Source organism: Drosophila albomicans, unplaced genomic scaffold (genome assembly GCF_009650485.2).
Source record: "Drosophila albomicans strain 15112-1751.03 unplaced genomic scaffold, ASM965048v2 utg000380l_pilon, whole genome shotgun sequence".
Lineage (NCBI taxonomy): Eukaryota > Metazoa > Arthropoda > Insecta > Diptera > Drosophilidae > Drosophila > Drosophila albomicans.
Window position 1 is genome coordinate 1 of NW_026263654.1, and position 19,802 is coordinate 19,802.

General features: G+C 37.2%; 1 pseudogene; it reads left to right on the top strand.

Moving 5' to 3' along the window:
* Positions 1-4,002: 4,002 nt before the first annotated feature.
* On the top strand, positions 4,003-13,345 carry LOC127566323 (large subunit ribosomal RNA; annotated as a pseudogene).
* Positions 13,346-19,802: the final 6,457 nt, after the last annotated feature.

Genomic DNA, 19,802 nt, shown 5'->3' on the forward strand with positions numbered 1-19,802 from the left:
CTATATAGAAGGCAATACAAGATTAAAGTTAAAAATAATGAGTTTTACTGTGTATAATATATAAATCATATAGTGCAATATGACAAAAAGATACGTAATGAAGTTTTACTTTGTAATTAGTGCACATAAAGATATTAAATAAGTAGCTGGTTGTAGAACGTGTCCAAACGTGTCGAGAGGCACAAATTACGTTGAATTACATGATATGGCAAGTGTGTGCCTCATCTATACGTATATATGTATTAGATGCATAAGTTAAAAATATGAAGTATTTGCATATTAATTGTGCCAAAAGTCGTTAGTGTATACTTATTAGATGTAGAAATTATACATGGCATGGCTCATCGTTTATGTATTGATCACTATTCTTCAGTTTGTATTAAGTATAATTTTTGTTACTATTAATTATATAGTTCATCCGATTATAATGATACTTATCTGTTATAATTGTCTTTATATACATTACTGATTAATGTGTTCCGAAGCGGTGTTCGTGCTAAAGATGTATATTTGTGATAATTGAACTCTAGGACACAATGGGGTTGGACGGAGGTTTTTTATATAATATTGTCTACACGTAAATGCAGAATTAGATAAAATTATCAATTTGTCATCAAAATAAAATAATTTTTTATTCAATTAATTGAATTTAAATTATAAATATGCATGTGTGATATAATATATTTAGTAAGTTGAAATAAAATGATATTTTTGAACGATTATATGCATATATATTTATATATATAAGTATATATATTTATATAAACAATTGTGAATTATAACTAGCGAACGTGAATGCTATCTAATTATGGCCACATTCGTATAGTACATGTCAAGTATAACATATATATATATACAATTATTGAATATTATCGTTTGTTATTCAAAAATATTTGTGAGTTGTCATGTATTTTACATATTTGAAGATTTATGTAATTATATTTTAAATATATTTACATAATGAAATGAACATTATTCTGGTTGATCCTGCCAGTAGTTATATGCTTGTCTCAAAGATTAAGCCATGCATGTCTAAGTACACACGAATTAATAGTGAAACCGCAAAGGGCTCATATATCAGTTGGTTCCTTAGATGTAACAGTTAACGTTGGTACTGGTGGTAATTTGAGCTAATAATGCATTAAAACACGGAACCTTCTGGAACGTGTCTTATTAGCGCATAACCAAGCGATCGCAAGATCGTACATGGTTGACTCTAGATAACAATGCAGTCGTATGGTCTCGTACCGACGACAGATAAATTCTTCAATGTCTGCCCTATTCAATTTTGATGGTGTATCTAGGACACCATGGTTGCAACGGGTAACGGGGAATCAGGGTCTGCTTCCGGAGAGGGAGCCTGAGAAACGGCTACCACATCTAAGGAAGGCAGCAGGCGCGTAATTACCCACTCCCCAGCTCGGGGAGGTAGTGACGAAAAATAACAATACAGGACTCATATCCGAGGCCCTGTCTTAGAATGAAGTACACTTTAAATCCTTTAACAAGGACCTATTGGAGGGCAAGTCTGGGTGCCAGCAGCCGCGGTAATTCCAGCTCCCATATAGCGTATATTAAAGTTGTTTGCGGTTAAAACGTTCGTAGTTGACTTGTGCTTCATTACGGGTAGTGCAACTTACAATTGTTAGTTAGTAACTATACCTTATGTATGTAAGCGTATTACCGGTGGAGTTCTAATATATAATTAGGTACTTGTACTTTTTATTATGTTCCCCCTATTTAACCTGCATTAGTGCTCTTCATCGAGTGTTATTGTGGCCGGTACATTACTTTGAACATTAGAGTGCTTAAAGCAGGCTTCAATGCTGATATAACATGTGCAATGGGATAATGAAATGAAGACCTTCTGTTCTGCTTCATTGGTTTTCAGATCAGAGGTTAAGATTAATAGAAGCAGTTGGGGCATTAGTATTACGCGCGAGAGGTGAATTCTTGGACCGGTCGGTAGACTAACTTAAGCGAAGCATTTGCCAAAGATGTTTTCATTATCAAGAACGAAAGTTAGAGGTTTCGAAGGCGATCAGATACCGCCCTAGTTCTAACCCATAAACGATGCCAGCTAGCAATTGGGTGTAGCTACTTTTATGGCTTCTCAGTCGCTTCCCGGGAAACCAAAGCTTTTGGGCTCCGGGGGAAGTATGGTTGCAAAGCTGAAACTTAAAGGAATTGACGGAAGGGCACCACCAGGAGTGGAGCCTGCGGCTTAATTTGACTCAACACGGGAAAAACTTACCAGGTCCGAACATAAGTGTGTAAGATCAGATTGATAGCTCTTTCTCGAATCTATGGGTGGTGGTGCATGGCCGTTCTTAGTTCGTGGAGTGATTTGTCTGGTTAATTCCGATAACGAACGAGACTCAAATATATTAAATAGATATCTTCAGGATTAGGTGTTGAAGCTTATATAGCCTTCATTCATGTGGCAGTAAAAATGTTTATTGTGTTTGAATGTGTTTATATAAGTGGAGCCGTACCTGTTGGTTTGTCCATTATAAGGACACTAGCTTCTTAAATGGACAAATTGGCGTCTAGCAAATAATGAGAATTGAGCAATAACAGGTCTGTGATGCCTTAGATGTCCTGGGCTGCACGCGCGCTACATGAAAGTATCAACGTGTATTTCCTAGACCGAGAGGTCCGGGGTAAACCGCTGAACCACTTTCAATGCTTGGGATTGTGAACTGAAACTGTTCACATGAACTTGGAATTCCCAGTAGTGTGAGTCATTAATCGCATTGATTACGTCCCTGCCTTTGTGCACACGCCCGTCGCTACTACCGAGATTGAATTATTTAGTGAGGTCTCCGGACGTGATCACTGTGACGCTGCCCTTGTGTGTTGCGGTGTTTCGCAAAAGTTGAACCGAACTTGATTATTTAGAGGAAGTAAAGTGTAACAAGGTTTCCGTAGGTGAAACCTGCGGAAGGATCATTATTGTTTTAATGCATCTAACGTTAATAAATTAATTTTGTTTTTCTCTTTTAGGGAATTTGCAATATTTAATAAATTTATGTACTAATAAATATAATATTTTTATTCTCATATGAGATACATTATGCAACATATAATAATTTAATTAGTAAAACCGTTTGTCATGTATTATTATTATTATTACTGTATTAAGAGTGTTTTATGTGTTTGATAATAATGCGTGTATATGTCCATATATAATGCGTTGCAATGTATTGTGCATATTCCGTCGCATACATTGGTTCGCACCTAAAGAAAAACAATGTTGTACCTGTTTGGCAGGTTAACTCTTTACATTGTTGCATTACAATAATTTGGCTAAAATATACTTGTATATATCTTATTATTATGTTATGTAAAGCTAAGCATTTCGCCATTTATTTAGGTATAAAAAATTTTATTGAGGAATTGATATATGCCGTCAATGGTGTATTTTTAATTTCTTTCAATAGAAAATATTCTTGACGTATGAAATAAAAAAATTGTATCACTCTACGGTGGATCCTCGGCTCATGGGTCGATGAAAGAACGCAGCAAACTGTGCGTCATCGTGTGAACTGCAGGACACATGAACAGCGACATTTTGAACGCATAATGCAGTCCATGCTGTTATGTACTTTAATTAATTTTTTAGTGCTGCTTGGACTACATTGGTTGAGGGTTGTAAGACTATGCTAAATAAGTTTGTTTAAAATTTTTCGGAATTTTAAAGCACATTGTATATTATTGGATAATATAAGTGTGAATCTAAAGTTCTCGCTTAAGATATCACATAATATTAATTAATAAATGAAATCTAAAACTCTGTTGCATGAGAATTTGAAGATTAAGTGTTCTTTATTCATTTCAATTATATATTGAGGATGTCTGCATAAAATATATTATTTTATAAACTAGAATTGCCTTCTTATTAACGAATATGGTATAAGAATAATTTTGTGAATATTATGGCTTCAGAAAAAAATAGTATATTTCAAAAATAGGTAGAGAATTGTCTATAAGTGTAATTAAACACCTCAACTCATATGGGACTACCCCCTGAATTTAAGGCATATTATATTAAGGGGAGGAAAAGAAACTAACAAGGATTTTCTTAGTAGCGGCGAGCGAAAGAAATCAGTTCAGCACTTAAGTCACTTTGTCTATATTGGCAAATGTGAGATGCAGTGTATGGAACGTCATATTCTAGTATGAGAATTAACGATTTAAGTCTTCTTAATGAGGCCATTTACCCATAGAGGGTGCCACAGGCCGTATCACGTTAATGATTATTGATGATGTTTTCCATTAAGACGTCGTGTTGCTTGATAGTGCGCACTAAGTGGGTGGTAAACTTCCATCTAAAACTAAATATAACCATGAGACGCGATAGTAAACAAGTACGTGAGGGAAAGTTGAAAAGAACTCTGAATAGAGAGTTTAAATAGTAGTGAAACTGCTTAGAGGTTAAGCCCCGATGAACCTGAATATCCGTTATGGAAAATTCATCATTAGAATTGTAATATATTTATCATATTATAACGATAGTGTGCATTTTTTCCATATAAGGACATTGTAATCTTTGCATGTATGGAATTTATCAAACAATTTTGATAAGAGTTTATTTAAATTAGAGTGTTGCATTTTAACATAAAATAAATTTTCAAAAAATTTGATAAAGTGCTGATAGATTATATGAGTACAGTGCGTTATTTTTTCGGAATTATATAATGGCATGATTATCATTGATTTTTATGTTTATTATAAGCACTTGTATGATTAACAATGCGAAAGATTCAGGATACCTTCGGGACCCGTCTTGAAACACGGACCAAGGAGTCTAACATATGTGCAAGTTATTGGGGATATAAACCTAATAGCGTAATTAACTTGACTATTATTGGATTAGTTTTTTTACTATTTATAGTTGATTAACGCAATCCGGGCGTTCTATATAGTTATGTATAATAATATTTATATATTTATGCCTCTAACTGGAACGTACCTTGAGCATATATGCTGTGACCCGAAAGATGGTGAACTATACTTGATCAGGTTGAAGTCAGGGGAAAACCCTGATGGAAGACCGAAACAGTTCTGACGTGCAAATCGATTGTCAGAATTGAGTATAGGGGCGAAAGACCAATCGAACCATCTAGTAGCTGGTCCTTCCGAAGTTTCCCTCAGGATAGCTGGTGCATTTAACTGTTGTATAAAATAATCTTATCTGGTAAAGCGAATGATTAGAGGCCTTAGGGTCGAAACGTCTTAACCTATTCTCAACTTTAAATGGGTAAGAACCTTAACTTTCTTGATATGAAGTTTAAGGTTATGATATAATGTGCCCAGTGGGCCACTTTTGGTAAGCAGAACTGGCGCTGTGGGATGAACCAAACGTAATGTTACGGTGCCCAAATTAACAACTATTCAGAAACCATGAAAGGCGTTGGTTGCTTAAAACAGCAGGACGGTGATCATGGAAGTCGAAAATCCGCTAAGGAGTGTGTAACAACTCACCTGCCGAAGCAACTAGCCCTTAAAATGGATGCGCTTAAGTTGTATACCTATACATTACCGCTAAAGTAGATGATTTATATTACTTGTATATAAATTTTGAACTTTAGTGAGTAGGAAGGTACAATGGTGTGCTTAGAAGTGTTTGGCGTAAGCCTGCATGGAGCCGTCATTGGTACAGATCTTGGTGTAGTAGCAAATAATCGAATGAGACCTTGGAGGACTGAAGTGGAGAAGGGTTTCGTGTTGTGAACAGTGGTTGATCACGAGTTAGTCGTCCTAAGTTCAAGGCGAAAGCCGAAAATTTCAAGTAAAAAAAAGTAACTAAAATTTATATTTTGTCCATAATTAAAAAACTTGAATAATTTTGAACGAAAGGGAATACGGTTCCAATTCCGTAACCTGTTGAGTATCCGTTTGTTATTAAATATGGGCCTCGTGCTCATCCTGGCAACAGGAACGACCATAAAGAAGCCGTCGAGAGATATCGGAAGAGTTTTCTTTTCTGTTTTATAGCCGTACTACCATGGAAGTCTTTCGCAGAGAGATATGGTAGATGGCTAGAAGAGCAATGACATATACTGTTGTGTCGATATTTTCTCCTCGGACCTTGAAAATTTATGGTGGGGACACGCAAACTTCTCAACAGGCCGTACCAATATCCGCAGCTGGTCTCCAAGGTGAAGAGTCTCTAGTCGATAGAATAATGTAGGTAAGGGAAGTCGGCAATTAGATCCGTAACTTCGGGATAAGGATTGGCTCTGAAGATTGAGATAGTCGGCTTGATTGGGAAAACAATAACATGGTTTATGTGCTCGTTCTGGGTAATAGAGTTTCTATCATTTATGGTAGTTTCTTGTTCCCCGGATAGTTTAGTTACGTAGCCAATTGTGGAACTTTCTTGCTAAAATTTTTTAAGAATACTAGTTGGGCAACCAGCTAGTTCTTTTAAATTATATAACGATTATCAATTAACAATCAATTCAGAACTGGCACGACTTGGGGAATCCGACTGTCTAATTAAAACAAAGCATTGTGATGGCCCTAGCGGGTGTTGACACAATGTGATTTCTGCCCAGTGCTCTGAATGTCAAAGTGAAAGAAATTCAAGTAAGCGCGGGTCAACGGCGGGAGTAACTATGACTCTCTTAAGGTAGCCAAATGCCTCGTCATCTAATTAGTGACGCGCGCATGAATGGCATTAACGAGATTCCTACTGTCCCTATCTACTCAGTCTGGTTTCAACTGTCGAGCTGAACAGACGTGTTAGCGGGTGCCTGCATTTCGTAGTGTTTTTTGCGATAACAGTTATTTGTTATCTCTTAGTTAGCGGTAAAAGTTTCGCGTGTGCGCTTTGTGCTCCTCATTCGCTGTGTGCGTGTGAGCAGCGTGGGAAAATCGTCGCGCGTCGTTGAGAGTGTGTGCGTGCGTGTGCTTATTTTAAGCGCTATTAAAGTAGCTTAGTTTCGAGTGACCTACTTTCTGGTGAGTACAGTTGAGTATTTTTAAGACTTGCAAAAAAGTTTTAGATGCCAGCGTGCAAGCCGGCCGTTGGTGCTGGGGGAGTGGTGCGTCGACGGACGACCTCCCTTCGGTGGCTGACGGGAAAGGTTAAGCGGAAGGCGGGTTCGGCGTCAGCAAGGAAGCTGAAGAAGGCAGCTTCTTTAGCTTCTTTTTGCTGATGCTGGGTTAGGTGCTGAGTGTATGGGAGCCGCTAGTGGTGGTGTCAGCGCTGCTACTAGCGTGTTTTAGCGTGGCTGAGGAGAATCTGGTTTCGGCAGATTCGACCCCGATGTGCTCATTGGGGAGTATGCTAGAGGAGTTTAGGGCGGCTGAAAAGGCAGCAGAGGCGTTGGTTGCTCCATTGAGCAAGCCAGGGTCAATGATGCGCAAGGGAAGCCCAGTAGAGAAAATGAAGGCGATCAGTAAGGACGTGCTCACGCTCGTTGTTGCTGATTGTGGAATGCAAGGCAAGGCGCTGGTTAGTGTAGTTGACTACCTAGCGGAAATGGAGACGCTGCTGTTTTCGCAGATGGCGGAAAATGAGCGTCTCCGAGGACGGTTGGAGGAGGCTCGCGCTCATGCGAGTAGCGGCCCCTCCAATGGGCCTTCCGAGTGCCAGCGCCGGTTAGCGGGGGTGCTCCGCTGCGTGCACCGGTTGCCAAAGGCGGTTCCAAGTCGGCAGCGCCGTCTACCCCGGAGACGCCGAGACCTAAGCCAGTTGAGACATGGTCCCTCGTGGTCCGCAGCAAGACTGCGAAGACCTCAAAGGAAGTGGTTGATCAGGTGGTGAAGGAGGTAGGTCCAACCCTGGGTGTACGGGTGCACGAGGTTCGTCCTCTTCGGGATGGTGGTGCGATTATTCGCACTCCATCCGTTGCAGAGCGGAGAGTGATCGCAGGAAACGCGAAATTTAAAGAGGTGGGGGCTGGAAGTGAGTGTGAATGTCAAACTGGGGCCTAAAATTGTGGTGACGGGCGTTCACTCGCAGATTACTCCTGACGAATTCATGAGTGATCTTTTCGAGATGAACCTCAAGGACAGCATGTCTCTTGAGGCCTTCAAGAAAGGCGTCCGTATGGTGAGCAAGCCATGGCCTGTGACTGGTGGGTCAGCGTCGGTCAATGTTGTGTTGGAGGGCGATGGCATGGCCATGCAAACTCTGCTCGATGTTGGCCGCTGCTACATCAAGTGGTTTTCATTCCGCTTGAGGAACTTTGACCCGGTTCTGAGCTGCTTCCGTTGCCTGGGCTTCGACCACAAGGTAGCGGACTGCAGGGCCAAGCACGATGTCTGTCGGCGCTGTGGTCAAGTGGGCCATCGGGTAGCTAAGTGTACCAATGCACTTAGTTGCCGGAATTGTGCTTTTAAAGGGCAGCCTTCGGAGCATCTTATGATGTCTCTGGCTTGCCCGATATATAGTGCGATTGTCGCGAGGGCCAACGCTAGACATTAATATGGCTAGCAAAGTCCTTCAGTTGAACTGCCAGCGGTCATATGCAGTTATGTGCGATGTGGGCGAAATGATGTGTGAGAGAGGCAGTGTAGTGGCCCTGCTGCAGGAGCCGTATGCAACCGATGGTTGCGTACGTGGCTTACCCGCGCACATGCGCGTGTTCACTGACAGCAGGGCCAAGGCTGCGGGTGGTGGTGAATGATGTTGGTATTGAATGCACTCTGATGTGTTCTACCGACTGGGGGGTGTGTGTGTGCCTTAATGGCAATTTTGGCAGGGTGTTAGTTGTGAGTGTGTATTGCGCGTTCGGGGAACCCCTCGAGCCGTATATAGCGTACATGGATGAGGTGCTACTACTGGCGAGTAGCGATCCGATCATCCTTGGTATTGATGCGAATGCGTCGTCCCCCGTGTGGTTCAGTAAGATGCCCAGACACTCGTCTGGGTATCAGAACCACAGGCGGGGTGAAACGCTAGCCGAGTGGGCCGTGTCCCAAGATGTTCGGTCGTTAATCAACCCAGCGTGTGGTATACCTTTGATGGTCCGAACGGGAAAAGTGACATTGACGTCACCCTTGTGAATGAAGCAGCAATGCGTGTGTGTGTTCATTTTGAGTGGAGTGTTTTAGGTGGGGTAGGTATAAGTGATCACAATCCAATTGAGATTGTGTTTTGCATATACTCCCACAACGAATGAAAGTGTTGGGGGTAATTCGTGGAGCACTTGTGGTGTGAATTGGGCCCAATATGGGCTGTTTATATGTGAGGCGGGCAACGCAAGTTCCGCTTAGCACCTTCAGTGCAATGAGTGTTGACGAGCAGGTCATGTGTGTGAATAGGTGGATGACGGGTGTGAATGATAGCATGCTTCGGAGACACCGCAAGGTGAATCTTAAGCGTGTTAAGTGGTGGACGAGTGAGTTGAGTGCTAAGCGTAGGATACTTCGAACTCTGCGGAAACGTTTCCAAAGAGCGAGAATATCCAATGCGATAGCGCTGCTCAGCTAAGGCGAGAGTATAGTAGGTGTATGAATGAGTACAAGGAAATGCTTGTACGTGTGAAAGAAGCGGAATGGCGTGATTTTGTAGATCGCAATAAGCATGATCCCTGGGGTCGTGTTTATCAAATAGCGAGAGGGAAAGGCAGGGAGCTTAGTTTAGGCAACTTACATGTCGGAGGCCTTCAGCTAACGGCATGGAAGGATTGTATGAATGCTTTGCTGAATGTGTTCTTCCCGCGAGAGGAGAGACAGGAGGCTCCACTACATGTGGAGCAACCTGTTGAACCGCTCCCGAGAAGCTGAATTGGGGGCGGCTTTTAAGAGGTTAAAGTCGAGAAAGTCGCCCGGCATGGATGGTTTCACTGGGAAATGTGTAAATGTGTTTGGAATTCGATTCCAGAGTATATGTATGCATTGTATGAAAGGTGTGTGAATGAGGGATACTTTCCAGTGAATGGAAATGTGCAAAGATGGTAGTGCTCTTGAAGTCGCCCGATAAGATCAGGAGTAATCCTCGATCTTATCGGGGCATCAGTCTCCTTCCTGTGCTTGGAAAAGTGCTAGAAAGAGTCATGATAGAAAGGCTGCTTGAGTTAGTTGAAGACCAGATGTCTGATAGACAATATGGCTTCACTAGAGGTAGATGTACGGAGGATGCATGGCATTATGTCAAGGACTCGGTGGGGTCCAGCAACTCCAGGTACGTCTTAGGCATTTTTGTAGATTTTAGGGGTGCGTTTGACCACCTTAGCTGGGCAAGTGTGTTAAGAAAAATTGAGCGACTGTGGCTGCCGAGAGATGGCTCTATGGAAGAGCTACTTTTCTGGCAGGCGTGCGACAGCAATAGGAAAATGTGAGAGTGTCACTGTGGATGTGGTTCGTGGTTGTCCGCAAGGATCCATCTGTGGTCCATTTATATGGAACCTAATGATGGACTCCCTATTGCGGCAACTCGAATTGCGCTGCAAGTGTTGTGCGTATGCGGATGATCTGCTCATTTTGATTGAGGGGCAATCGCGCTCCGAGATTGAGGCAGGTGCTAGGGAGTGCTTGCGCATTGTTTGCGATTGGGGCGACAGTGTCGGCGTCGGTTTGGCAGCGGATAAGACGGTGGCAATGTTACTCAAGGGTAAATTGTCTGCCAGTCGGCCTCCAGTTGTCAGACTAAACGACGTTAGCTTAAAGTATGTGACTGAGGTTCGATACCTTGGCATTACTTTCGGTGAGGGGATGTGCTTTATGCCGCATCTCACCGGTCTCAGGGCGCGGTTGTTTTAGTGTGGTTGGACAGGTGCGTCGCATTTTGCGGAGTGATTGGGGCCTCAGCAGACGAGCTGTGCGTACCATATACAGCGGCCTATTTGTTGCATGTGCAGCATATGGGTCGTCTGTGTGGTATGAGGCAGCAAAGACTGTTGTGGGCAGAAAGAAAGTGCTGGCTTGCCAGCGTGTGATTCTTTTAGGTTGTCTGCCTGTGTGCCGCACTGTTTCTACGGAAGCTTTGCAGGTATTGCTTGGTGCAGCCCCTCTTGACTTGGAAGTTCAGGCGTAGAGCCTTGATGTTCAAGATTAAGAGGCGGCTGCCATTGCTGCGGGATGAGTGGTTATTTGATAGGGACGTAAATAGCTTAGCAGTGGATAGCTGTAAGAAGTTATTGAAAGAGTGTGTTCTGTCTGACTGGCAGGTCAGATGGGATGCAAGTGTGAATGGGCGGGTGACTCGCGAATTTATTCGTGATGTCAAGTTCACTGCAGACCGTCCAGACTTCAGATTTAATCTGAGTCTCGGATTCTTGTTGACTGGCCATGGTTCTCTCAATGCATTCTTGCATCCGAGAAGCCTGTGCGATAGTCCGGAATGCCGCTGCGGTTTGGCAGCGGAGACTGCCATGCATGTGTTGTGTGAATGCCCACTGTATAGCGATATACGTGTGATGGATGAGCTAGGGATTAGGCAGACTGGTGGTGGGTTTGACGTAAGTCAATCACTCTCCACTAGTACTTGTGTAGGTAATTTGAATGAGTTTGCCCGCATTGTATTTGCGAGACGGCGGATGAGCGTTCCTGGAGGCAGGAATGAATGATTGTGTGAATAATGTATGCATGAGGGGAATGGGAATGCTAGGTAGGCAGGCGTGAATCGGGATGTATGAATGTGGGGTTGCAATGAATCGGAGCGTATGTATGTTGTATGTTTATGTTTCCACCTGGGCCACCAACCCGTAACTGTTTGGAGTTAAAATTGGTAGTACCTTTGTGGTACGAAACCTGACCGGAGGTTTTTCTGGTACCACGGGAACCAGGTGCCCGCGGACATATGTCCGTCCTGGTATTTGGTTGCGGCCCTTTCGGGAGTATCGTGGTGGCTGTGGTTTACCATCCAAATGCGGATAGAGTGGAGTGCTCGACGTGGAGTTGCGTAATACAACCGGTTGCCGTGATACCATAGATCGGAAGAGGTTTTAGATGGGCCTCGCTCCTCACACAGGAGGTTGAGCCAACCCAAACAGTTGGCTCTTCAATGTGTACCCGTGAATTGCTCCATGGGGGCGCTGATTCGACGCTTAAATTGAATTGTCTGTGCTGCGCACCGTGAGATAGAGCCAACATGGCAGGTGCTCACGTTAATCTACCAAATTCCATGTCCCTATCTACTATCTAGCGAAAACCACAGCCAAGGGAACGGGCTTGGAATAATTAGCGGGGAAAGAAGACCCTTTTGAGCTTGACTCTAATCTGGCAGTGTAAGGAGACATAAGAGGTGTAGAATAAGTGGGAGATATTAAATTTCGGTTTAGTATCGACAATGAAATACCACTACTCTTATTGTTTTCCTTACTTACTTGATTAAATGGAACGTGTATCATTTCCTAGCCATTATACGGATATATTTATTATATCTTATGGTATTGGGTTTTGATGCAAGCTTCTTGATCAAAGTATCACGAGTTTGTTATATAATCGCAAACAAATTCATTAATGAGAGAGTGCATTTATGTGTTCTTAAATTAAAAATTTGGTATAACTCCAATTACTCAGGTATGATCCAATTCAAGGACATTGCCAGGTAGGGAGTTTGACTGGGGCGGTACATCTCTCAAATAATAACGGAGGTGTCCCAAGGCCAGCTCAGTGCGGACAGAAACCACACATAGAGCAAAAGGGCAAATGCTGACTTGATCTCGGTGTTCAGTACACACAGGGACAGCAAAAGCTCGGCCTATCGATCCTTTTGGTTTAAAGAGTTTTTAACAAGAGGTGTCAGAAAAGTTACCATAGGGATAACTGGCTTGTGGCGGCCAAGCGTTCATAGCGACGTCGCTTTTTGATCCTTCGATGTCGGCTCTTCCTATCATTGTGAAGCAAAATTCACCAAGCGTTGGATTGTTCACCCATGCAAAGGGAACGTGAGCTGGGTTTAGACCGTCGTGAGACAGGTTAGTTTTACCCTACTAATGACAAAAACGTTGTTGCGACAGCATTCCTGCGTAGTACGAGAGGAACCGCAGGTACGGACCAATGGCACAATACTTGTTCGAGCGAACAGTGGTATGACGCTACGTCCGTTGGATTATGCCTGAACGCCTCTAAGGTCGTATCCGTGCTGGACTGCAATGATAAATAAGGGGCAATTTGCATTGTATGGCTTCTAAACCATTAAAAGTTTATTATTCATTTAATAGACGACGATGGATGTGATGCCAATGTTACATATAACATAGTAAATTGGGAGGATCTTCGATCACCTGGTGCCGCGCTAGTTATATATTAAAACATTATTTAATACAATGACAAAGCCTTGAATCAATTGTAAACGACTTTTATAACAGGCAAGGTGTTGTAAGTGGTTGAGCAGCTGCCATACTGCGATCCACTGAAGCTTATCCTTTGCTTGACGATTCGATAAAATATATATGTTTAAGGCATATATAAAAAAATATTATATATATATTATATATATATAAATATGCAAAATTGTATGCATAATTATTAATTATGTGTTATACAATTACGCATATAAGAAGAAAATTTATATAATATATATAATATTATATATATATAAATAAATAATATATATCTATGTGTACAAAATATACTTGTGTATTTTAAATATGCATTTATTTAGTATGCGTTAGTTATATATATTTATTTGGTAGCAAAAGGAACGCCATTTATATTAGTGGCGAAAATTAATAATATGCATAGTAAGTATATCTATGTATACAAAATACTTGCATATTTTATATATGCATTTATTTATTATGCGTTGGTTATATATATTTATTTGGTAGCAAAAGGAACGCCATTATATTAGTGGCGAAAATTAATAATATGCATAGTATATCTATGTGTACAAAATACTTGCGTATTTTATATATGCATTTATTTATAATGCGTTGGTTATATATATTTATTTGGTAGCAAAAGGAACGTCATCATATTAGTGGCGAAAATTAAGAATATGCAAAGGTATAACTATGTGTACAAAATACTTGCGTATTTTTAAATATGCATTTATTTAGTATGCGTTAGTTATTTATATTTATTTGGTAGCAAAAGGAACGCCATTATATTAGTGGCGAAAATTAATAATATGCATACTAAGTATATCTAAGTATACAAAACACTTGCGTATTTTATATATGCATTTATTTATAATGCGTTAGTTGTATATATTTATTTGGTAGCAAAAGGAACGCCATTATATTAGTGGCGAAAATTAAGAATATGCATAGTATATCTATGTGTACAAAATACTTGCGTATTTTATATATGCATTTATTTATTATGCGTTGGTTATATATATTTATTTGGTAGCAAAAGGAACGCCATTATATTAGTGGCGAAAATTAAGAATATGCATAGTATATCTATGTGTACAAAATACTTGTATATTTTAAATATGCATTTATTTAGTAAGCGTTAGTTATATATATTTATTTGGTAGCAGAAGGAACGCCATCATATTAGTGGCGAAAAATTAAAAATATGCATAGTATATCTATGTGTACAAAATACTTGTGTATTTTATATATGCATTTATTTATTATGCGTACGCAATATATATTTTATTTGGTAGCCAGAAGGACGCCATCATATTAGTGGCGAAAATTAAGAATATGCATGATATACGCCATCTATGTTATATAATAATTATATATATGTATATATATATGAACAGAATACTTGCGTATTTTAAGTATGCATTTATTTCATACACAATTATGTGTTTGGTAGCAAAAGAACGCCATCATATTAGTGGCGAAAATTAAGACATGAGATATGAGTTCAGCTTTGACAAAAAATTTCAACATATACTTGAAGTTTTTAAATAGCATTTTATACTGTTTATTAATATAATGAGATAAGATTTTGAATTTAACTTGAGAAAAAGATTTTTTGGACTTGGTGAATTTTTTATTGAACTGCAGCCATATGATATGAGGTTCTACCGAGAGATGAGTTCAACATTGACAAAAAATTTCAACATATGAAAATTGAAGAAAAATACTTTTTAAAATATCATTTTATAAGCAGTTTATTAATAAAATGAGATACAATTTTGAATTTAACTTGAGAAAAAAATTTTTGGACTTGGTGAATTTTTTATTGAATTGCAGCCATATGATATGAGGTTCTACCGAGAGATGAGTTCAACTATGACAAAAAATTTCAACATATGAAAATTGAAGAAAAAACTTTTTAAATATCATTTTATACAGTTTATTAATATAATGAGATAAGATTTTGAATTTAACTTGAGAAAAAGATTTTTTGACTTGGTGAATTTTTTATTGAACTGCAGCCATATGATATGAGGTTCTACCGAGAGATGAGTTCAACTTTGACAAAAAAATTTCAACATATGAAAATTGAAGAAAAACCTTTTTAAATATCATTTTATACAGTTTATTAATATAATGAGATAAGATTTTGAATTTAACTTGAGAAAAAATTTTTTGGACTTGGTGAATTTTTTATTGAACTTCAGCCATATGATATGAGGTTCTACCGAGATATGAGTTCAACATTGACAAAAAATTTCAACATATGAAAATTGAAGAAAAAACTTTTTAAATATCATTTTATACAGTTTATTAATATAATGAGATACGATTTTGAATTTAACTTGAGAAAAAAATTTTTTGGACTTGGTGAAATTTTTTATTGAACTGCAGCCATATGATATGAGGTTCTACCGAGATATGAGTTCAACTTTGACAAAAAATTTCAACATATGAAAATTGAAGAAAAAACTTTTTATATATATCATTTTATATAGTTTATTAATAAAATGAATTAAGATTTTGAATTTAACTTGAGAAAAAAAATTTTTTGGACTTGGTAAATTTTTTGGTGAATTTTTTATTGAACTTCAGCCATATGATATGAGGTTCTACCGAAATATGAGTTCAACTTTGACAAAAAATTTCAACATATGAAAATTGAAGAAAAAACTTTTTAAATAGCATTTTATACTGTTTATTAATATAATGAGATAAGATTTTTAATTTAACTTGAGAAAAAAATTTTTTGGACTTGGTGAATTTTTTATTGAACTACAGCCATATGATATGAGGTTCTACCGAGATATGAGTTCAACTTTGACAAAAAATTTCAACATATGAAAATTGTAGAAAAAACTTTTTATATATCATTTTATACAGTTTTTTAATAAAATGAGATAAGATTTTGAATTTAACTTGAGAAAAAAATTTTTTGGACTTGGTGAATTTTTTATTGAACTGCAGCCATATGATATAAGGTTCTACCGAGATATGAGTTCAACTTTGACAAAAATTTTCAACAATGTTAAACAATTTACGATTGTACTAGTATTTAATACAAATTATTGATAACAAAAATAATGAAGTTTTGCTGTTGTATTATTAAAATAGTGCCACATAAAGATACATTAGGTGGTAGACCTTAGTAAAATGAGCGGGTTGTAGAAAAACGTGTCACAAAACCTATATGGGGTGGTGAGGTCGGGCAGGCATGTCATATGAGAAAATTTCACAAGTGAAATATATATGTCTATGTATATGGAGTGTAATGCCGGCATAAGTCATATATATAAATAATATATGAAAATAATCATATAGAAGGCAATATGATTAAAAAAGTTAAAAATAATGAAGTTTTACTGTTGCATTATTAAATTAGTGCAACATAAAGATACATTAGGTGATATACCTTAGTAAAATGAGCTGGTTGTAGAAAACGTGTCACAAAACCTATATAGGGGTGGTGATGTCGAGCAGGCATGTCATATGAGAAAAATTTCACAAGTGGAAATATATATGACTATGTATATGGAGTGAGTCTTGCCGGCATAAGTCATATATAAATAATATATGAAAATAATCATATAGAAGGCAATATGATTAAAAAAAGTTAAAAATAATGAAGTTTTACTGTTGTATTATTAAATTAGTGCAACAAAAAGATACGTTAGATGGTAATACTAAATAAAATAAGAGCATTGTAGAAAACGTGTCACAAAACCTATATAGGGGTGGTGAGGTCGGGCAGGCATGTCATATGAGAAAAATTTCACAAGTGAAATATATATGACTATTTATATATGGAGTGTCATGCCGGCATAAGTCATATATAAATAATATATGAAAATAATCATATAGAAGGCAATATGATTAAAAAAGTTAAAAATAATGAAGTTTTACTGTTGCATTATTAAATTAGTGCAACATAAAGATACATTAGGTGGTATACCTTAGTAAAAATGAGCTGGTTGTAGAAAACGTGTCACAAAAACCTATATAGGGGTGGTGATGTCGAGCAGGCATGTCATATGAGAAAAATTTCACAAGTGAAATATATATGACTATGTATATGGAGTGAGTCTTGCCGGCATAAGTCATATATAAATAATATATGAAAATAATCATATAGAAGGCAATATGATTAAAAAAGTTAAAAATAATGAAGTTTTACTGTTGTATTATTAAATTAGTGCAACAAAAAGATACGTTAGATGGTAATACTAAATAAAATAAGAGCATTGTAGAAAACGTGTCACAAAACCTATATAGGGGTGGTGAGGTCGGGCAGGCATGTCATATGAGAAAAATTTCACAAGTGAAATATATATGACTATTTATATGGAGTGTCATGCCGGCATAAGTCATATATAAATATATATGAAAATAATCATATAGAAGGCAATATGATAAAAAAGTTAAAAATAATGAAGTTTTACTGTTGCATTATTAAATTAGTGCAACATAAAGATACATTAGGTGGTATACTTAGTAAAATGAGCTGGTTGTAGAAAACGTGTCACAAAACCTATATAGGGGTGGTGATGTCGAGCAGGCATGTCATATGAGAAAAATTTCACAAGTGAAATATATATGACTATGTATATGGAGTGAGTCTTGCCGGCATAAGTCATATATAAATAATATATGAAAAATAATCATATAGAAGGCAATATGATTAAAAAAGTTAAAAATAATGAAGTTTTACTGTTGTATTATTAAATTAGTGCAACAAAAAGATACGTTAGATGGTAATACTTAATAAAATAAGAGCATTGTAGAAAACGTGTCACAAAACCTATATAGGGGTGGTGAGGTCGGGCAGGCATGTCATATGAGAAAAATTTCACAAGTGAAATATATATGACTATTTATATGGAGTGTCATGCCGGCATAAGTCATATATAAATAATATATGAAAATAATCATATAGAAGGCAATATGATTAAAAAAGTTAAAAATAATGAAGTTTTACTGTTGCATTATTAAATTAGTGCAACAAAAAGATACATTAGCATGGGTATACCTTAGTAAAATAAGAGCTGGTTGTAGAAAAACGTGTCACAAAACCTATATAGGGGTGGTGATGTCGAGCAGGCATGTCATATGAGAAAAATTTCACAAGTGAAATATATATGACTATGTATATGGAGTGAGTCTTGCCGGCATAAGTCATATATAAATAAATATATGAAAATAATCATATAGAAGGCAATATGATTAAAAAAGTTAAAAATAATGAAGTTTTACTGTTGCATTATTAAATTAGTGCAACATAAAGATACATTAGGTGGTATACCTTAGTAAAATGAGCTGGTTGTAGAAAACGTGTCACAAAACCTATATAGGGGTGGTGATGTCGAGCAGGCATGTCATATGAGAAAAATTTCACAAGTGAAATATATATGACTATGTATATGGAGTGAGTCTTGCCGGCATAAGTCATATATAAATAATATATGAAAATAATCATATAGAAGGCAATATGATTAAAAAAGTTAAAAATAATGAAGTTTTACTGTTGCATTATTAAATTAGTGCAACATAAAGATACATTAGGTGGGTATACCTTAGTAAAATGAGCTGGTTGTAGAAAACGTGTCACAAAACCTATATAGGGGTGGTGATGTCGAGCAGGCATGTCATATGAGAAAAATTTCACAAGTGAAATATATATGACTATGTATATGGAGTGAGTCTTGCCGGCATAAGTCATATATAAATAATATATGAAAATAATCATATAGAAGGCAATATGATTAAAAAAGTTAAAAATAATGAAGTTTTACTGTTGTATTATTAAATTAGTGCAACAAAAAGATACGTTAGATGGTAATACTAAATAAAATAAGAGCATTGTAGAAAACGTGTCACAAAACCTATACATGGTGGCAGTGTGTGCTCATCACGTATATATGTATTGGATGCATATATTTCAGTTTGCATATTAAGTAATAATTATGTTATTATTAATTAATTATTAGTCTCATCCGATATAAAAATTGATACTATTATATGGTTATATAATTATTACTATTATATAAGCATATAATGTATTAAATGTCTTTCAAAAGAAGACGGTGTTTCGTAGCTAAAGAATTAATATTTTGTGAATAATTGAAAAATCCTCTAGGACACTATTGTGGACGGAGGTTTTTACTAATATAATATTGTCTACACGTAAATGCAGAATTAGATAAAATTATCAATTTGTCATCAAAATAAAATAATTTTTTATTCAATTAATTGAATTTAAATTATAAATATGCATGTGTGATATAATATATTTAGTAAGTTGAAATAAAATGATATTTTTGAACGATTATATGCATATATATTTTATATATAAGTATATATATTTATATAAACAATTGTGAATTATAACTAGCGAACGTGAATGCTATCTAATTATGGCCACATTCGTATAGTACATGTCAAGTATAACATATATATATATACAATTATTGAATATTATCGTTTGTTATTCAAAAATATTTGTGAGTTGTCATGTATTTTACATATTTGAAGATTTATGTAATTATATTTTAAATATATTTACATAATGAAATGAACATT